This window comes from Bos indicus, chromosome 4, assembly GCF_029378745.1.
Source record: "Bos indicus isolate NIAB-ARS_2022 breed Sahiwal x Tharparkar chromosome 4, NIAB-ARS_B.indTharparkar_mat_pri_1.0, whole genome shotgun sequence".
In the NCBI taxonomy this organism is placed as follows: Eukaryota; Metazoa; Chordata; class Mammalia; order Artiodactyla; family Bovidae; genus Bos; species Bos indicus.
Genome location: NC_091763.1, coordinates 41639515 through 41656694, shown reverse-complemented (window position 1 = coordinate 41656694; position 17180 = coordinate 41639515).

The following is a 17180-nucleotide window of genomic DNA, read 5'->3' as shown; positions in this document are numbered from 1 at the left end:
TTACTATTGAAAAGCAATCCTCAGTGAGTCTCCCATGTTTCTTCATGTCTTGTGAACAGGAGTCACTGACATTATTTGTATTGTCTTTTCAGGATGTTTGTATAGAAAGGAGACTAGAAAAATAGAATGTCTCACTTCAGAGCAAAAGGTAGGTTTGTATACTGTCCAGTATGACAAAGATATTTGTCTTCCTATAGGGCAAAGGTTAAGAAGACTTATTGCCTAGTATAAATATTTGCAACACAAAGTTTGAGATTCTTGTCCTGTAACATAATGTATTCCATGTACGCTCTTCATATTTCCCTATTGGAAGTGGGGCATAGGGAACCCATGCTACTCAGGCTACTGCTATTGTACATAAGCAAGTCCTTTGTCACTGACCTAAGGCACTCTACCATCATCCATGAAATTGTGCCAGGTAAAACTGCTAAAGTAAATAGAGTTAAATCTCAGATCCTTCACAGTTCTTGATAGTTCATTTCTTTTTATTATTACTAATTCATTTTATGGATACACCTCAATTTATTAACCCATCCATTAGTTAACAGACAGTTGTTTCTAGTGTTTGGCAATTGTGAGGAAAAAAAGCTGTTGTAAACATTCATGTACAGGTATTTGTGTAAACTGTACTTTCATTTCTCTTTGGTAAATACCTAAGAGTAGAATGGCTGGGACATACAAAATTAAGTGAATTTTTAAGGAAACTGGTGCATAATTTTACTAAGTGAGTGTGTCATTTTACAGTCCCACCAATAGTGTACGAGATTGCAGCTGCTTTTTGGGAGGTGAGTGGTTTGTTTGTGTATGTATGTGTGTGTGTGTATGTTTGTGTATATATGTATATACACATGCATATGTGTTGAGTGTGTATGTTGTGTGTGTGTATATATATATATATATATATATCCCATACCGAAAAAGGAATATATATATATAATTGCATATATATATATATCTCCAATTTTTCTGTAATGTATTTAAAAATCTCTATTGACTTTTTAGCTGAACTTATTTTTTCTTTTCTGTTTTTCAATGATTGCCCTAAAGATTGCTAAAAAATTGCTACAGTTTTAAAACACTAGCCATAAGAAGTTTTGGAAAGGATGTGGAATAACTGGAACACTCATACAGTTCTGGTGGGAAGAAATAAATGGTACAGCAAGTTTGGAAGAAAATTTGGCTATGTCTTAAAAATATAAACATATAACTTCTATAAATCTATTTCACTCCTAGGTATTTACCCAAGAGAAATAAAAGTGTATGTCTACATCTCTTCACCAAAATGGTCACAGCAACTTTATTTGTAATAGCCCAAAATTACTATAAAAACTCAAATGTCTATAGAGAGATGAATGCATAAGGAAATTGTGTTCTATCCTAACAAAGGAATACTATTCAGCAGTGAAAAGATACAAGCTACTTTGTCCAGTTTTACTGAGAAATAACTGACATTTAACATTGTGTGAGTTTAAGATGTTCAATAGGATGATTTGATATACGTATACATTGCAAAATGATTACCACAATAAGTTTAGATAACATAGTCATCTCCCCACCATAGCTACACTTTTTTTTTTCCTTTTTGTGATGAGAACATTCAAGATACACTTTGTTTCAAATATACAATACAGTGTTGTTAAGCATAGACACCATTCCATACATTACATCTCCAGAAATACCCTTTGACCAACTTCACTCCTTTCCCCCACTCTTCCCCCACCTTAACAAGCACCAATCTATTCTGCTTCCAAATTTTATTTTTTTTTAGATTTTATGAATACATAGAAGTGGTATCTCAGAGTATTTGTCTTTTTCTGTCTGACTTATTTCACTTGATACAATGCCCTCAAGCTTCATCGATATTCTCACAAATTGAACAATCTCCTATTTTGTTCTTGAAAAAATATTCTCTTGTATATATTTCCCACATTTTCTTTATCCATTAATGAATCAATAGTCACTTAAGTTGTCTCCATCACTTAGCTATTTAAAAAAATGTGGCAATGAATAAGGAGATACAGATATCTCTTCGAAATAGTGATTTTACCTCCTTTGGGTATATACCCAAAAGTGGGATTGCTGGATTATATAATAATTTTATTATTCATTTTTGGAGGAACCTTCATACTGTTTTGCATAACGACACTGCAAATTTACATTCCCAAACAGTGCACAAGTATCCCCTTTTCCCCACATCCTCACCAGCACTTGTTACCTCTTCTATTTTTGGTGATAGTTATTCTAACAGGTGTGAGGCTATATCTCACTGTTGCTTTGATTTGCATTTTCCTTATAATTAGTGATGTTGAGCATCTTTTCCTGTACCTTTGGCCATTTGAATATCTTCTTTGATGATTGGTGGCTCAGCTGGCCATTTGACTATCTTCTTTAGAAATATGTCAATTCAGATACTTTGCCCATTTTTAAACTGGATTATTTGGGTCTTCTGGCTGTTGAGTTATATGAATTCCTTGTGTATTTTGGATATTTAACCACTTATCATACATATATTTTGTATATTCTGTAAGTTGCTTCATTTCATTGATGGTTTGCTTTGCTATGCCAAAGCCTTTTAGTTTGATACAGTCCCCTGAGTTTATTTTCGATTTTGTGTCTTGTATTTTAGGTGTCATATTCAAAGATTCATTGCTTTGTTTGTGAGTTGGTTGAGCTCCACTTTGGGGCAAAGTCACTGGCAGGGCTCTCTGATTGAGAGGGTCCTGTAGCTGTATCCCACAACTGGGGGGACATGGTGCATCTTGAGTGGGGATCATAGTCCAGGCTCCCTTTTCAGGTGGGGCCACAGGCTACATTCTCCACAATGGGGCTGAGTCATTGACAAGGCTCCTTGCCTGGGCAAGGCCACTGGATGTGTTTAGTGATGTGGCAGAGTCCTAGGCTGGAGTTCTCCGCTACGCGGGGCCGTAGCCTGGGCTCCACAGCTCAGTGCTCCGTGGAGTTTTATTCTGGAGCTGCCCAGGCCTCTCTTCAGGCTCCCTGGCTATGTAAGGCCAGAGACCATGCTCAACAGTTGGACAGAGCTACTGGCCTGACTCTCAGACCAGCCAGCACTATAGGGTTTGCTCTGCGGCTGCCCAGGTTCTCTGACCAAGCTTCTCTGACTTCAAGCTTTCGGGATGCACAGGTTCCGAGACTGTGTATTTGCTTTATTGTTGAAGCAACGCGGTAGAATGAGTTGGTAGGGCCCTTTGACTGGAGACCAGGTCAGTCAGAACTGCCAGACAACCGTGTTCCCAGGCCAGATTGGCAGCACCGTGACTGCGATCTCTGCTCTGGGTCTGGTACACGGTAAGGCGGTCTGCGGATGTCTGAGTGCTAGTTGCTGCAAGCCCGGCACTCTGTCAGAGTGGTGGTGCCCTTCTGGCTCCCCAAGTGATCTCTTTGAGGCAAGCAAAACCCGAATGGGGATCCCTGAAAATGCGTTCCGAAGTGCTGGGAAAGGTTCTTTGTTCTCGTTTTCCCACTGGAGAAACTGAAAGTAGGGGTGGGGGAGGGGAGCCCCTCCAGGCAATGCTGTGAGGGCCTAGGGTAGGGGCAACCGGGTCAGAGTGTAACGTGCCTCTTAGCTTCCAATGTAGTCCTTCTCAGTCCCTGTGATCCAGGGAGTGCTTCAGTCTTACCCCTGCTCTCTTATGTTGTCTCAGTGGTGTCCTGTCTATGGGAGATGCTGGCTGATCTTGTGTGCCAGGGGGCGGGGTGGAGGGTGGGGGGTGCGGTTCGAAGTATGTCACCACCTTGCTGACGTCTCTTTGGAGAGGATGCTGCCGCAGGTCCAGCTGGGGCACGTGTGGCAAGCTCTTGATGGTCCAGAAAGCTAGGTTGATGATGGCAGTATCTGCAAAGACTAAAAAGAAACAAGCTATTGATACACACAATAGTATGAATAAGTTTCAGGAGCATTATGCTAAGTAGAGGTCAAACACAAGAGGCTATTTCCATCTGATTTCATTTATATGAAATTCTAGAAAGAGCAAAGCTTTCATGAAAGCAAATCTGTGCTGCTTAGGGTTAGCAATTGGGAAAGAGTAGTCATTTCAAAAGGGCCCAAGAAAACTTTCTGAGGTAATTTAAATGTTTTATAATACATTGTAATCATGTTTACAGAACTGTATACAAGTACCCAGACTCAACTCATTGAACTGTAATCCTTTAAATGGATGGATAAGGTATGTAATAAATATCTTAGTAAATCTAGGAGAAGAGAGAAACAGAAGAATTGAAAGAGAATAAGACAAGGGTAGCCAATTCAAGGGGGAAAAATGTACTTTCCCACTTATTTGGTTTGCCAGAAGAAAACAGACAAAAAGATTAGTAAAAAAAAAGATCTCTACTAGGACTTCCCTGGTCCAGTGGCTTAGACTTTACACTCCCAGTTCAGAGGACTTGGGTTGGATTCCTGGTCAGGGAAATAGAATTGAATGCTACAACTAAAAAAGATCCTGTATGCTGCAACTAAGATCCAATGCAGCCAAATGAATAAATACAAGTATTTTTTTTTAATTTAAAAAGAAAAAATAATGAAAAAGGTAATTTCAGATATTATTTTTATTTTTAAAGATCTGAACAAATTCCATATGAATTCCATGTAAATTGGCAGGATCCATTTGGCATTCAGAAAGTTTAGCTGCATGAAAATCTAGTAAGCATAGATTTTAGTTTGATAACCTCTAAGTAACAAGAAGAAATACAAATAGAGGAATGGTGTTTGAAGTAAGTCAGTAAGTAGCATCTATGAAATATGACCTAGATTTTCTAATTGACTTGTAGATAATAATCTTTATCAGTTGTAATATCTTATACATTTATATCCATAACTTTTTGTCTTTTGGTGAATGGAAGCTTGTAAGCTGGTTATGTTTCTCAATGTTGTTTTTATTATTTGTGCTTATGATATATAATATGAGCAGTCTTCCACTATCCCATGTTCACCATTGTTATCCTCTATTGTCCTCTTTTATATGTTGGGCATTTTGGTCTTAGAATTTCTTTATTGTATTTGTGTATGATTTGAGGTGAGAACTCAATTTCATGAAAAAGCAATTATCCCATCTCTATTGAAACTGTGTTTCCCTACTATCCTCAAAGCCACATCTGCCCTATGAACATGGTTTGTTTCTTGAAACTTTATACTGTCCTCCTAGCTGGTTCTTCCTCAGAAATATCTTAGCTATCCTTGGCCTTTCATCATTTGCAATAAACTTTATAATTTGACAGTTTAGCTTGTCAAAATCTGAAACAAACAAAATCTTATAAGTGTTAATGGTATTAAATCTGTAGATTTATTGGGACAATTGGCATTGTTAAAATATTTGCATCTTACAAACCAAGAACATCATATATCTCTCTAATCTCTCATTATTATGATATATCTAATTTTTATGTCTTTTCAGTATATTTGGACATTTAGTTGTTTTCATAGAGCTCTTAAAGACATATTTATTAATGTTATTATTTATTTTTATAATTTATTAATATTTTGTATATTGATACATTTGTAAATATTAGTTTTAAAATATATTCTATTTAAAATGCAGTTGCTTTTTGATAATAATCTTCTATTCAACAATAATAGTAAATTCTCTCAGAAGTTCTAATAATTAATTTGTATTTTCTCTTCTATTTCATAGAAGGAAACTTGTATCATGTGATTATCATGAGTGATTTATGTCCTTTCCTTTTCTGTTCTAACATGTACTTTATTTGATATTCAAATATCTGAATAATTTTTAACATTTTGACCAAGCTGTCTGGTTTCTGTTTCTCCTACTGGACCTGAAAATTAGTTTGTTGTTTCTTTTCTGGTTCATGAGTTTCATCAGAGTTCATATTCCTTAGATTTTTTTTCTGTGAAGACTCTGAAATCTGGCTTAAGGACAGGTTTAAGGCTTCTCCAAAAAGGATCTGAATTTGCTTCTTGTTAGGTTCATGAGGGTACTATAAACTGTAAATACTTTAAGCTAAAATGTCTCCAATTATAGTTATAGTCCGGTGGGACCCAGGAATGCAAGATCCCTGGTACCAGAGCCAGGCAGTCAAGGAGCATCCCCTGGGTGGCAGCTGCAAAAACAGAGGCACTTGATACAAAAACCTGGGCACCGAACGCCTGTAGGCCATTTGGGAGACACTGGCACTCTGGAACACAGCAGAGGGAAAGTGCGAAGATAGCACCCACTCTCTGAGGTTTCTGGAAAGGCTAACAGTCAAATTTTAGATGTGTGCTTTATGAGAAGTCTAACCTCAGTCTGCAGCCGTGATAAGCTAATAAGCTTCTTTCACAGAAAGACTGAGCTCCTTGGTCTGTTGCTTCATGCCATGTCCTGGGAATGGTAGATGTTTAACAGCTCTTCCTCTGTTGGTTACAGGTCTGTGTGATTCTTGAGTATAAGCCACACTGGCCACCATAGCCAGGCCATATAAAGATTTTCTGTGCAGCCACACAAATTGGCACTCCAGACAAGGACATAAGCTCTTTTCTGGAAGATAGTGGAAAGCTGGCATGAGGCAAAGATGAGCACAAAGACTGTGTCCACCAGCTTCCATTCTCTGATAGCAACTTCATAGGCCCTTAGTTGTGTACCAAACCTGAAGACTGCCTCTCAGGTCAAAACTCTTGGACAAGAAACTGAAACTCAATCACAGAAACACCCTGGGTTATGTTTCAGTCTGGACTCTATGCAATGCTGTGAGGGTAACAGACTTCCCAGGTGGCACTAATGGTAAAGAACCTGCCTGCTAATGCAGGTAGACTTAAGAGATGTACTTTCTGTCCCTGGGTCAGGAAGATCCCCTGGAAGAGAACATGGCAACCCACTCCAGTATTCTTGCCTGGAGAATCTCATGAACAGAGGAGCCTGGCAGGCTACAGTTCACAGTGTTATGTAGAGTCGGACATGACTGAAGCTATTCAGCACACCCACATGGGGGTAACAGTCTGTTAAGATATGCCTATCCCACTGTTAAAACACTATGGGACCCAGGAATACAAGCTCCCCTGGCCTTCAGAGCTAGGGAATCAAAGGGTGTTCCTTGGGTGGCAGCCACAAGAACTGGGCACCAGATGTGTGTAAAAGTTCCCTTCTGGAAGGTACTGGCACTCTGGAGCATGGCAGACGGAGGGCAAAGATGGTGCCCGCCCCACTGTCTCTTCTGGAAAGTGTTCCAGCAGGCTCCTGGATGTGTGTGTTAAGTTAGAAGCCTACCCCTCAGGCTGATGCTCTAAAGTTGTGATAGGCTGCTTCAGCACTGAGCCCTGGGGCAGGCGAGTCAAAGTATGCAAGCCCTTTAAGGGCTGGTTCTCAGCTTGCTTTAGCCTATGAGATCTCTTGAATATATGCCCCATTGGTTGTCAAAGCTAAATATTTTAGGGTCTCATCTCTTAAAAGATCTTAAAAGGTGTAGGTCTTAAAAGTTAGATTGCTCAATGTGGGTTTCAAACCCTTCACTTCTCAAGAAGAAGGTATACATTTTGAGTTCCCTCCTAATGATGCATCATTGAGCTAGGGGTGAGCTTATGGTGAGATTGTGTCCTAGCTTCTCCTACTGCTTTGATGTATTTTTTTTCTTTCTCATTTGTGCAGTGTGTAGTTATTGCTTAGCCAGCCTGTACATGTTTTTCAGAGGAAATTGTTCCATATGTGTTTGTAGTCACCATGTATCCATGAGAGATGAGCTCAGGATCTTCCTACATCCCCATCTTGAACCAGAACCCATAAGTGCTTGATGAAATGACTATCTAAATTTTGTATTTGAGAGATCCAGGAAAAATTGTTTATAAATTTTCAAATATTGTAAGATTAAGATGATTTTGAAGAGTTGGAAATTTTTATAGCAATGAACAGATTTGAATATGTACTTGTTTCAAAGCCTATTAGCTAGGAGGATAGTCATACCTAACTAAAAAATAAATACATCTCTACTTTTTGTAAAATTGTCATTACTTTATATATGGCCGCACACATGTAGAAGACAAAAGAGTACCAAAAGCTCTTAAGAAATATACCATGTTCATGGATTGGAAGAATCAATATAGTGAAAATGAGTATACTACCCAAAGCAATTTATAGATTCAATGCAATCCCTATCAAGCTACCAATGGTATTCTTCACAGAGCTAGAACAAATAATTTCACAATTTGTATGGAAATACAAAAAACCTTGAATAGCCAAAGCTATCTTGAGAAAGAAGAATGGAACTGGAGGAATCAACCTGCCTGACTTAAGGCTCTCCTACAAAGCCACAGTCATCAAGACAGTATGGTACTGGCACAAAGACAGAAATACAGATCAATGGAACAAAATAGAAAGCCCAGAGATAAATCCACGCACATATGGACACCTTATCTTTGACAAAGGAGGCAAGAATATACAATGGATTAAAGACAATCTCTTTAACAAGAGGTGCTGGGAAATCTGGTCAACCACTTGTAAAAGAATCAAACTAGAGCACTTTCTAACACCATACACAAAAATAAACTCAAAATGGATTAAAGATCTAAACATAAGACCAGAAACCATAAAACTCCTAGAGGAGAACATAGGCAAAACACTCTCTGACATACATCACAGCAGGATCCTCTATGACCCACCTCTCAGAATATTGGAAATAAAAGCAAAAATAAACAAATGGGATATAATTAAACTTAAAAGCTTCTGCACAACAAAGGAAACTATAAGCAAGGTGAAAAGGCAGCCTTCAGAATGGGAGAAAATAATAGCAAATGAAGCAACAGACAAACAACTAATCTCAAAAATATACAAGCAATACCTGCAGCTCAACTCCAGAAAAATAAATGACCCAATCAAAAAATGGGCCAAAGAACTAAATAGACATTTCTCCAAAGAAGACATACAGATGGCTAACAAACACATGAAAAGATGCTCAACATCACTCATTATCAGAGAAATGCAAATCAAAACCACTACGAGGTGCCATTTCACGCCAGTCAGAATGGCTGCGATCCAAAAGTCTACAAGCAATAAATGCTGGAGAGGGTGTGGAGAAAAGGGAGCCCTCTTACACTGTTGGTGGGAATGCAAACTAGTACAGCCACTATGGAGAACAGTGTGGAGATTCCTTAAAAAACTGGAAATAGAACTGCCTTATGATCCAGCAATCCCACTGCTGGGCATACACACTGAGGAAACCAGAAGGGAAAGAGACACGTGTACCCCAATGTTCATCGCAGCACTGTTTATAATAGCCAGGACATGGAAGCAACCTAGATGTCCATCAGCAGATGAATGGATAAGAAAGCTGTAGTACATATACACAATGGAGTATTACTCAGCCATTAAAAAGAATACATTTGAATCAGTTCTAATGAGGTGGATGAAACTGGAGCCTATTATACAGAGTGAAGTAAGCCAGAAAGAAAAACACCAATACAGTATACTAACACATATATATGGAATTTAGAAAGATGGTAACAATAACCCTGTATACGAGATAGCAAAATAGACACTGATGTATAGAACAGTCTTTTGGACTCTGTGGGAGAGGGAGAAGGTGGGATGATTTAGGAGAATGGCACTGAAATATGTATAATATCATATATGAAACGAGTCGCCAGTCCAGGTTCGATGCACGGTACTGGATGCTTGGGGCTGGTGCACTGGGACGACCCAGAGGGATGGTATGGGGAGGGAAGAAGGAGGAAGGTTCAGGTTGGGGAACACATGTATACCTGTGGCGGATTCATTTTGATATATGGCAAAACCAATACAATATTTAAAGTTAAATAAAATAAAATTTTAAAAATTAATTAATTAATTAATTAATTTAAAAAAATACAGATGAAAAATAAGTGTTTTTTTCTTTAGGAAACATTTTCTATCATGACTTCATTCACTTGAGTATGAATCTAGTGATGTACTTTTTTCCTTCTCTAGAAGAATCAGTCAGATTCTAAAATTGTATTAAAATGAAAAAAATATGAAATATTTCCATCCTTTCCATTTATATATGTATTTTCTACCATTCTTTATATATTCTAATGACTGTAGTAATGAATGTTTAATTTCAGTTTAAACTCTGAACCCTAGTCTTATCAAATTTAATAGAAAGTCAGTTTTTAAGTACAATTTTTGGGTCTTAATGATGCATACTCTGTTTCCCAAATTTCTGCTTGGGCACTTTTGCCCAACTTACCATTGATGAGGCTAAGAACCTATCTGTGTGTTGTCTATTATGTAGATAATATGTAGAACCAGAATATAATATGTAGATAATACTTCAACCCTAAATATTATATAGATAATATGTAGAACCCAGAATATAATATGTAGATAATACTTCAACCCTAAATATTATATAGATAATATGTAGAACCAGAATATAATATGTAGATAATACATCAACCCTAAATCAGAGGGTTTTACTATTTCTTGAACTATTTAAACTGTGTGGATTTCATAGAAATACAGCACAACTACATCTCAACAGGAAATGCAGAAAGGCTTTAGATTATCAAACTACCATACTATGCTCCAGAATAGTCCAGATATTCCTTCCAGGGGGAATGCTATCTTTATATTGATTTTATCTTAAAACTTATACCAAAGATCCATTTTAATATCAGTGATTCTTTATAGATTTACCATTCAATTTTATGACTTTTAATATAAAATTTTGGAGAAGATATTGATAGAAAATATTGCTTAAACTTGAGTATGATCTATGAATTTGAGTTCCTTGCAAGAGAACAAAGAACAACAACAACAAAAATAAACCAAACACCAAAACTCAGATTAGAATTTAAGAACAAAGCATTCATCTTACATGTCTTTCAGAGGACAAAAAATACCAGTTGAGAAAAATTAAACAGCCCTTATGTAAACTGCATGATAGATTTTCCATATCTCAAGGAATTTGACAGCACAACCTCACTTCTCAGATAGTTTGAGGAAGTCTTAGAGATTATTTGAATAAGTTATTTAAATTAAGAAGCATAAACAGTACCCCATATTTCAAATATATATCTTGGTGGGGTTAGATAAAATCTTTCTGTGAATGTATACTCCAATAAAACCTCAAGTTAAAGTACCAAAATAAAAGCAATATAATTCTCCCCAAAACTCCTTTTCATAAATGCATATTGTAAAATGTGAACGTCAACAGCCTCATACTTCACAGGGAACTTTTTGTTGTTGTTAACCGGATTTGATTGAAATTCAAGGGGGCACAGATTACTAAAAGCTAGATTGAATGCATGTGTTTTTCCAGAAGCAAACTCATCTGTGAAGCGGATAGAAAATATAGTCAAATGTTAAATGTAAACGTGTTATTAGAGAGGATGGCATAAATTATGACCCTGCTGGTAATGAAGCCCATTATCTTATATCAAGACTGTTTCAAATATAGTAAACAATAAATTCATTATTATTACTGGACTTTAAATCCAAGTAAATCTCTAATGTAGCATAGTAAAATCATGCAAAAGAAATCAACCATACTAGCTCTGGTAATACCTTTCTGATGAAATACTTCGAATTGCATACTAATCATAATGTAAACTGCACTTAAAAGTTTAGTGACTATAGCTCCTCTGAGGACAACAGTGAAGTATTACCACCATATCCCATTTCAAAAGGGAAAATAAATTGAAGGTCATGAACCAGATTTCTTTCCAGTTTTTAGCAAAATGGATATGGATTTTTAATATGTGACAAAAGCAGAGTAATAGTTTCACTTTCACTCTGAAGTGAGACGTGTTCTCTGTATTCCGCATCCTCATAAACTATAATCTCCTAGAGGTGAAAAGTAAGCATGTAGTTCTACCTGGCAACCTTCAAGTAGTGAATGTCTATGCATTTCTGCTTCTCATGGCATCAGTTGGGTTGATTTGATTGACGGTCTCACTACTTGCAAGGAGGCTATGTTGTTACAGTCTGTAGGCTGGAAGCTCATCTGAAGCTGTTGAAAGAGGCCTTCTCTCTCCTCTTTGAGATTCTTCCCCTGGTTAGGTTGAGGTTTTCCTGGCATCTTGATCTCAGAGTAGCTGAATTTCATGCATGATGGCACACTGTCCCCAAAGTGTCAGTGCTTCTTAAAGCTTAAGGCCAGAACTTCCAGAACTAGCAAAGTATCCTGTCATTCCTACCATATGGTATTGTTTAGGTAACAGGTTCCCATTTAAGAGGAAGAGCAACACAGGATATAAATGCAGGGAAATCTCATAATAGATTATCATATACCACAGTACACAGATGGTACCAACTGAATATTTCTTATATGAATGAATTACAGATCATTTAAATTATCTGATTTCAATGTTTTGTTACCTTGACTGTTAAGAATTTCCTGATGGTTAGCTAAAATTTCTATTGAATTTAGTGTAATTTTTCTAAGTTGAAATTACTATAATTTTTAGTTAATAAATGTTCAATGGCATCTTCAGAAAATAGGTTTTTGCTTAAAGACAAGTAAGTGTTAAGCTAGGGAGTTATTTCCTTTCTATCTGAAAAAAAATTCATTTAGTTACTATGTGGGAAATAGAAAAGATGATTAAATACTTGGGAAAAAAGAGTTAATGACTTGTCCTTAGAAAGTAGAAGACTTTCTTTGAATTAAACACAAGACGCTCCAAATGCTTTCTGGGAATCGTATAAGGAAAATCCAGGGCAGAGGAACAATTTCATCCTTTAATGATGTGAACGGATCCTGAGCTATAAATTGGGATTCCTAAATTAAAGTCCTAGTACTGCCACAATCAAGAAGTAAATCTCTAACCATCCTCTTTGTCTCCCCCAAAGGTCTGTTTTTCCCCTTATAAAATGAGAGGGCTGTCAGTTCAGTTCAGTTCAGTCATGTCCGACTCTTTGCAACCCCATGAAGCGCAGCATGCCAGGCCTCCCTGTTCATCACCAACTCCCGGAGTTCACCGAAACTCATGTCTGTCGAGTCGGTGATGCCATCCAACCATCTCATCCTCTGTCATCCCGTACTCCTCCTGCCCTCAATCTTTCCCAGCATCAGGGTCTTGTCAAATGAATCAGCTCTTTGCATCAGGTGGCCAAACTTTGGAGTTTCAGCTTCAACATCAGTTCTTCCAGTGAACACACAGGACTGATCTCCTTTAGGATGGACTGGTTGGATCTCCTTGCATTCCAAGGGACTCTCAAGAGTCTTCTCCAACAACACAGTTCAAAAGCATCATTTCTTCTGTGCTCAGCTTTCTTTATAGTCCAACTCTCACATCCATACATGACCACTGGAAAAAACCATAGCCTTGACTAGACAGACCTTTGTTGGCAAAGTAATGTCTCTGCTTTTGAATATGCTCTCTGCTGCTGCTAAGTCGCTTCAGTTGTGTCCGATTCTGTGCGACCCCATAGACGGCAGCCCACCAGGCTCCTCCATCCATGGGATTTTCCAGTCAAGAACACTGGATGGGTTGCCATTTCTTTCCCCAATGCATGAAAGTGAAAAGTGAATGTGAAGTCGCTCAGTCGTGTCCGACGCTCAGCAAACCCATGGACTGCAGCCTACCAAGCTCCTACATCCATGGGGTTTTCCAGGCAAGAGTACTGGAGTGGGGTGCTATTGCCTTCTCCTAGGTTGGTCATAACTTTCCTTCCAAGGAGTAAGCATCTTTTAATTTCATTGCTGCAATCACCATCTGCAGTGATTTTAAAGCCCAGAAAAATAAAATCAGTCACTGTTTCCACTGTTTCCCCATCTATTTCCCATGAAGTGATGGGACCAGATGCCATGATCTTTGTTTTCTGAATGTTGAGCTTTAAGCCAACTTTTTCACTCTCCTCTTTCACTTTCATCAACAGGCTCTTTAGTTCTTCTTCACTTTCTGCCATAAGGGTGGTGTCATCTGCATATCTGAGGTTATTGATATTTCTCCCGGCAATCTTGATTCCAGCTTGTGCTTCTTCCAGTCCAGCGTTTCTCATGATGTACTCTGCATATAAGTTAAATAAGCAGGGTGACAATATACAGCCTTGACATACTCCTTTTCCTATTTGGAACCAGTCTGTTGTTCCATGTCCAGTTCTAACTGTTGCTTCCTGACCTGCATACAGGTTCTCAAGAAACAGGTCAGGTGGTATGGTATTCCCATCTCTTTCAGAATTTTCCACAGTTTATTGTGATCCATACAGTCAAAGGCTTTGGCATAGTCAATAAAGCAGAAATAGAAGTTTTTCTGGAACTCTCTTGCTTTTTTGATGATCAAGTGAATGTTGGCAATTTGATCTCTCGTTCCTATCCCTTTTCTAAAACCAGCTTGAACATCTGGAAGTTCATGGTTCATGTATTGCTGAAACCTGGCTTGGAGAATTTTAAGCATTACTTTACTAGAGTGTGAGATGTGTGCAACTGTGTGGTAGTTTGAGCATTCTTTGGCATTGCCTTTCTTAGGGATTGGAATGGAAACTGATCTTTTCCAGTCCTGTGGCCACTGCTGAGTTTTCCAAATTTGCTGGCATATTGAGTGCAGCACTTTCACAGCATTGTCTTTCAGGATTTGAAATTCCATCACCTCCACTAGCTTTGTTCTTAGTGATGCTTCCTAAGGCCCACTTGACTTCACATTCCAGAATGTCTGGCTTTAGGTGAGTGATCACACCATCGTGATTATCTGGGTCATGAAGATCTTTTTTGAGAGGGCTGTACAGAAAATTTATTTAAAAACATTTAGCTACAACACTCCAAGAATAAACACGAAAACTTGTAATTAAAGAGAGTCTAGATTTCCTTCTGCTTGCAAAACCTTTTATGTTCACAATATGAGGGGAAACCACACCCTGTATTGGCAAACACATGCCTCATTGAAAAATATTGTACCTCATATATGGAATAGCTCCAGTGAGTTTCATGCTATTCTAGGTTTGAGATTTATTTCTCCTAAAAAGAAAAAAAAATGATATTTGTATTTTATAAATGTTCTTTCTTATAGATTGATATTCTTTTTTTCTATTTCATTAAAATGTTTTCATTTATATATAAAAGTTTCAAATAAGTGAATGGAGTTTTTAAATTATAAATTAATATTAAGATTTTGCTATATCAGAACATCCTCTGATTCCCTTATTTCTATTTATCTCACTGTAGACCTGTTAAAATCTCCAAGCTTTATGTCTTATCAAAAACAGATATTAGATAAAACATAAATCAAGGTGGTAAATGAGTAAAACTCTTAACAGATAGTCCAGTATTATATTGGAGATGTCATTTGTCAGCTTCTGAAAACTGATCTGTGTACATTTCCTGCCAATTTTTATTCATGAAGTCATATTGGTAGGTAAAATTAGCCCTCATGGAATGTTTATACCATGAAAATTGACAAACAGTATAAACCAGGGCTCCCCTTCCTCCCTCCCTCCCTTCCTTCCTTCCTTTTTGCTTCTTTTCTTGTTTTCTTTCTGACTTTGTCTTTTCTCTTTTTTACTCCCTGCTTCTCTTCCTCTCCAACCCCCCTTTCTTTCTTTCACCTTTTGTTAAACATATATGTTCACACCACTAAGAAAAGGCAACGAATCAGATTAAGGAAATAGAACAATCATAAACAATCAGAGTCAACATGTGGACTGCATCCTAAACACCTAGCTGGAGTCAGCTGTATAGTCTAGTAGGAAGTAATTTTGATAGACTGTTAAGATGTGGAAAAGCCATAAACCAGGAACACTCCTGGCATGTTTGAAAAACAATAAAGATAACAATAGGGATAAGATATATATAGCAAGGGGATAGTTCTGCTAGAAGAAATAAAAATGTAGGCAGGAGTCAATCACATAAGGCATGGTGGGGATTTTGAACTTTATTATAAATCTAAAGAGAAATCCTTCAGTTCAGTTCAAGTCCGTTCAGTCACTCAGTCATGTCCAACTCCCAGAACTGCTGCACACCAGGCTTCCCTGTCCATCACCAACTCCCAGAGCTTGCTCAAACTGATGTCCATCGAGTCATTGATGCCACCCAACCATCTCATCCTCTGTCGTCCCCTTCTCCTCCTGCCTTCAATCTTTCACAGCATCAGGGTCTTTTCCAATGGGTCAGTTCTTCACATTAGGTGGCCAGAGTATTGGAGTTTCAGCTTCAACATCAGTCCTTCCAATGAATGTTCAGGATTGATTTCCTTTATGATTGCCTGGTTGGATCTCCTTACAGTCCAAGGGACTCTTAAGAGTCTTCTCCAACACCACAGTTCAAAAACATCAATTCATCGGCACTCAGCTTTATAGTTCAACTCTCACATCCATACATGACCACTGGAAAAACCATAGCTTTAACTAGACAGAACTTTGTTGGCAAAGTAATGTCTCTGCTTTTTAATATGCTGTCTATGTTTGTCATAGCTTTTCTTCCAAGGAGCAATTTCTTTTAATTTCATAGAAATTAAAAGAAAGCCTTAAAGATTTTTAAATTGAGGCATGATATGATCATATTCATCTATATAGAACAATATGGATTCTCTGTGTCAAATGAATTGAGGTTGAATGTGCTGAGGACAAAGTGGAAAAAGGCACACCCATCATGAAAATATTATAATGACTCAAGTGAAATATAAGTGTAGCTCAGACTAAATTGATGGCATAGATTTGGAGAAATATAGAAAGGTTTGGTTATTGTTTGGGGATTTTTCTATAGGATTTGATAATGAATTTGATGTGTGGAATAAAGAAAAACTGTCAGACATGTAGCCTAAGTAAAATTAAAATTTACTATAGTGACAAATACAAGGAGAGGAAGAAGTTAGAGATGTAGATAGATGCTTCTGCTTTAAATGTTCTATATTTGAGATATCTATTAGGGCATGGCAACCCACTCCAGTATTCTTGGCTGGAGAATCCCCATGAACAGAGGAGTCTGGTTGGCTAAAGTCCATGGGGTTACAAAGAGTCTGACGTGACTGAGCAACTGAGCACAACACAATACATACATAAGGGCTTCTCAGGTGGTGCTAGTGGTGAAAGAACCCACCTGCCAATGCAGGAGGCTTGTGTTTGACCCCTGGGTCAGAAAGATTCCCTGGAGAAGGAAATGGCAACCCACTCCAATATTCTTGCCTGGAGAATCCCATGGACAGAGGAGCCTGGTGGGCTACAGTCCATAGCGTCACAAAGAGTCGAATATGACTGAAGCAACTTAACACGCACACATATATGTAAGAAGAGATGTCAAGCAGGTAGTTGAATATGTAAATACTATAA